The sequence below is a fragment of the Archocentrus centrarchus genome, chromosome 13 (genome assembly GCF_007364275.1).
Source record: "Archocentrus centrarchus isolate MPI-CPG fArcCen1 chromosome 13, fArcCen1, whole genome shotgun sequence".
NCBI classification, from domain to species: domain Eukaryota; kingdom Metazoa; phylum Chordata; class Actinopteri; order Cichliformes; family Cichlidae; genus Archocentrus; species Archocentrus centrarchus.
This window is the reverse complement of record NC_044358.1, coordinates 37,393,968-37,398,674: the sequence shown is the minus strand read 5'-3', so window position 1 is coordinate 37,398,674 and position 4,707 is coordinate 37,393,968. Positions and strand designations below refer to the sequence as shown.

Genomic DNA, 4,707 nt, shown 5'->3' with positions numbered 1-4,707 from the left:
TTATTCATAAAAGTCACCAGTTTATAAAAAAAAATAGTCCAGTGGTTCATTTGTTCTAGTCCAAACCTAATTTATTTTGAAGAAAAAAACTGTGACAATGACAGACAACAGCAATCTGTTTATTGTTATTTATTATAATAATATATAAATCTTGAAAATACTTTTCAGCTCTCATTTTCTGCTTTAGGTGGAAAGTACCGCCATCTTGTGGTGAAAAATTATAATAGACCGGGGGGGGGGGCAGGGAATCCTGCAGCTCTTCTGTTTGTTGTCAGAACATTAACTTCTAGGAATCCTGTTTTCTTACACACGACATTGACAGAAGGACCAGAAGAAAACCTCACGCACTCACTCAGACGTTAGACGACATTATAACTAACAGAGCAGTCCGGTCCCCCAGGAAGCGTCAGTTCTGAAATGACAAAGGGAATAATGCTGTTCACTGCTGAAAGGAAACATGATTTATGAAAGAACACTTTAACTGCCACAGCTGAGATATTTAATGTATGAATTCATGTCAGAATCGCAGTCATCACGATGACAGCCATTTTTGGCAGCAGGAATATTGTGCGGGTCTGAGTGCAGCATGACTCTCACAACTGACCCGTTTCTCTTCTCTCCCACTCTGCGCTTGACCTTTGCTTTAGTCATATGCATGCAAATCTTTTCATACAAATATGACCAACATGTGCTTTCTTAAACACTGAGCACTGACAGCTATTTAGAGGAGCCCCGTTATGTTCTGTGCCAACAATGCCAAAAGAATCAGAATTTTGACCGGACAGGTAGACCTACCTCTTCATCACTGCTGGAAGATGATGAACTGCTGTTGCCTGATTTGCCCTTCTCCTTCTTCTTTTTGACCTTCTTCTTTCCACCGTCTCCCTTACTTCCAGACCTGTCCTTGCTACTTTCCTAAAATGCCCAAAGTTTACACGAAATAGTTGCTTTTGTCATCAGTATTGTAGATAGTCAAATGAAAAATGAGTGTGTGGCGCAAAAGAGAAGAAAAAGCAGGTTTACAAGAGAACATTTCAGTTTTCATACGATCGTTTTTCTCGTCCTCTGTCATCGACACGCTTAAAATCGCTTAGATCAATCATATTCATACAGTTTTCATCCAGAACGCACACTTTTTTTCTGGAAACGCGACCGCGCACTACCCTGTCCTTCTTCTTGTTCTTGCTCCAGGGCCAACTAATTTCATCCTTCTGTGCGTCCTCCCTCTTTATCTTCTCTCCATCCTTACCCACAGCTGCAAATGACACAGAACTTCTCGAGCATATGGAATCACAGAAAGCTGCGAAACAGATTCAGAGTAAATGTGAGTTTACCTGATGACAGATCGAAACTCATTGTGGCTCCTGCTCGTGCGCCCGGTAAAACCGACTCCGTCCGCGCGCTCCTGTAACGTTTAGAAAATCTGGATTGAACGCACCTAAGTCACGTGATCCAACCACACCACGCCCCGCAAAACGTAGCTCGTTCTTGCTGAGGAGAGTGGGGTAAATTGGCCTCCAAGGCTTTCTGACAGATGATGTTCTTATTTATACGTATTTGATACATAACCATGTTCGCTGGCCTTTCCAGGGTGCACCCTCCATCTCGCTCTATGGCATCTGGAATAAGCTCCAGCAAGAAAATGGATGGATGGATGGATAAAAATAAATATTATTTGAAATATGTAAAATACCTTGTTTCAATATGTTTTAGCAAATACTGAGGGATCTTAGAAGAATCACAGTTTTGTTGCCTCAGTGGGTTTTTTTTTTCTTCGTACTTTTTAAGATAAGATAAGATAAGATAGATAAGATAGTGTTTATTTGTCACATGCACAGTTATACACAGTACAATGCACAGTGAAATGTATTTTGTACCTGCAACCATATTTATACACACACATATAAATAAGAAGAATAAAAATAAAAATAAGTAATTCACACTATACACTATACTCTATATACTATACACTATACACACTTTTACGTGGAATTATAGATTATTATAATATTAACATTGTGCAATGATAGTCCAGTTAGGGCTCAGAGTTGAGCAGACGGATGGCTTGTGGGTAAAAACTCTTCTTCAACCTTTCAGTCTTAGTCCTCAGGCAGCGGTAACGCCGGCCTGATGGGAGCAGGGAGAAGAGAGAGTGTCCGGGGTGGCTGGGCTGTTTTAGGATCTTCATGGCCCTCAGCCTGCACTGCTTGGTGTAAATGTCCTGCAGGTTGGGGAGGGTGGTTCTGATGGTCCGTTCAGCTGAACGAACCACCCTTTTTAGGGCCATGAAGTCCTGCTTGGTGCAGTTTCCCATCCAGGTGGTGATGCTCCCACGCATGATGCTCTCGATGGTGCAGGTGTAAAAGTTCCTGAGCACCTTGAGTGGGAGCTTGAAGTCTCTCAGCCGCCTGAGGAGGTAGAGACGCTGTCTGGCCTTCTTCACAGTGATGTTTATGTGATGAGTCCAGGACAGGTCCTGTGAGATGGTCACTCCCAGGTATTTGAAGGTGTCCACTCTTTCCACCTCAGCACCACTGATGACAAGTGGATGGTAGTCCCTCTGCTGCTTCCTGCTGAAGTCCACGATCAGTTCCTTCGTTTTGCTGACGTTGAGCAGGAGGTGGTTCTCCTGGCACCAGTTCTCAAGGCGGGAGACCTCTCTTAGGTTGTAAAATAAGTACTTTGTAAAAAAAAAAAAAAAAAGGGGTGAAACAGTGGTTGTGTGTACAGTACATAGGTGTGTTTTTCTGAGTTTAGGATTCTTTCTGAATCTACTGGAGTTTGGGTTCCTGCTTGTGCTGTACGTGTTCTAGTGTTTAAAGTTTGGGATTCCTGCTTTGAGTGAATGCTCTTTGAGTGAGAGTGAATTATTTTTGTCACGGCCCAGTTTTTTTGTTTGTTTGTTTTTTGGGGTTTTTTTGCCTTTACTGCAACTCTATAAGTTTCTTTTGTTGTGATCCTGTTTTTTGGGGTCATAAATTCATTGTTAACCTAGTATGCCGAGTGTTAGTGTTACTGTCTGTTTTTCATGGCGCTGTGGATGCCTGTTCACGGTTTACTGTTTGAGCAGTAACTGTGAATGCAGTTATTTCTGTTGCATTCTGTTTTTATTTACATTTTACCTAATCTACCCATTTTGCCCTTTTTTTTTTTTTTGGATTTGGGGTTATGTTCATATGGATTTAATATCACCAGGGTGGGTCAAATCAATGAAAATGGACATTTTAGGGAAACTGGAAATTGCAGAATGCTGAAACTGCACATGCCATGTATGGGTGTTTTTAACTTTATTATTTTTAATGCCACAGTGGTGAGAAAGTTAAAGGGAGACCTCGACACTTTCACAAGAACTGTCTTGTGTTCTCACCACATTTGCCGCAGAGAAGGGTCTCTGAGAATGTCGAAACGGTGAAACGGCGTAAAAGGTCAGTCATCATATGCTTTCTTTTTTTCTGAAACCCATATAGCTCGCGCCTGGCATGCCGCTGCAAGGAGCCGCACAAGCCTGCAGTCTGGGGAGCATCTGCGCGTGCAACAGCCGTGGCTGATTGTGACGTAAATTCGCTCCACCGTGATGACAGGGAACGGACACATATTGTGCACTAAACCCCTCTATAGGCTCCTCTTGTTTGTCAGTTTCTTTTTTATTGTTTTTTTTTTGCTTTGTTTTTAATGTTTTTGTTTATTATTATTATTCACATTAAGGCATGTATTTTGTCAGCGCTGGCTGCGATAATAAATGTTGAATTACTATTGATAATTATAGATGGAAGTTATGATTTTTTTTTTTTTTTTTAATTATATGGCAGTGAGGACAGTGTTTAAAGGTTGTAACTGGTTATATAATGAATCACAACAGCTCCAAAATGTTCTTGCCATTTTCCCTTTAAATAAAATATATTTAAATCATTATGGATGTTTTCATGTCTTAGGCCAAACAGGACATGATATTGTGTGATTGCAGATGCTATTCTCCAATAACAAGTGTTGTAAAGCCTAAAAAAAATAACATTTCCCTGCTGTCTGAGACATTTACTAAGGCTTAATTATCCATTTATTAGTGTCAGACAGGCTAAATATACATTTTAAATTAATCTGTAATTCAAAATTTATGAGGGAATGCTTGGCCCTGATCAAAATTGATTTGGACCATACTGTGAAGGTATGGAATATGAACAGTATGGGTCACATACTCACCTTTGTTACTGAAGGTGGCCTCCTGCAACCTATGTTTGGGTTCTCATTCTTACCCTCCACATACTGTGACAAGTGTTCTTAGTTACTTTTCATCACTCAAAGTATTTTATATTTCTACAAACAAAAACTTTATGGAATTTGGAAAATGACATTTACATTTTTAAAATTGGGGTACCCCATTATTGTCACCATAGTTTGCTCCATGTTGGAGCTCCTGTGTGTCATTCTAGGTGTAAAATTATGTAGCAGTATTATATTAATGATCCTTTGGGGCTCTAAAGTAAATACTGAAAACTGCTGTTGTGTCCACAGTCACAATCTATCCTCCAAAATGACAACACTCACCCCCACAGGGTGGGTTTATCAGAGACTACCTCCAGGATTTGGGAGTGGAGAGAATGAAATGGCCTGCCGGCAGTCCTGACCTTGACCCCACTGAACACTTGTGGGATCAGCTCGGACATGCTGTTTGTGCCAGAGCAACGAGGACAACCACATTGGCTGACTTGC

The 4,707-nt window shown here is 40.9% G+C and overlaps 1 long non-coding RNA gene across 1 annotated transcript; it reads right to left on the bottom strand.

Moving 5' to 3' along the window:
- Window positions 1–295: 295 nt before the first annotated feature.
- Window positions 296–1,408, bottom strand: LOC115789986 (uncharacterized). The gene is made up of 3 exons (XR_004020754.1): window positions 1,335–1,408; window positions 796–915; window positions 296–412 (listed from the first exon to the last, which is right to left on the bottom strand). It is a non-coding gene; the product is annotated as an uncharacterized LOC115789986 (long non-coding RNA).
- Window positions 1,409–4,707: the final 3,299 nt, after the last annotated feature.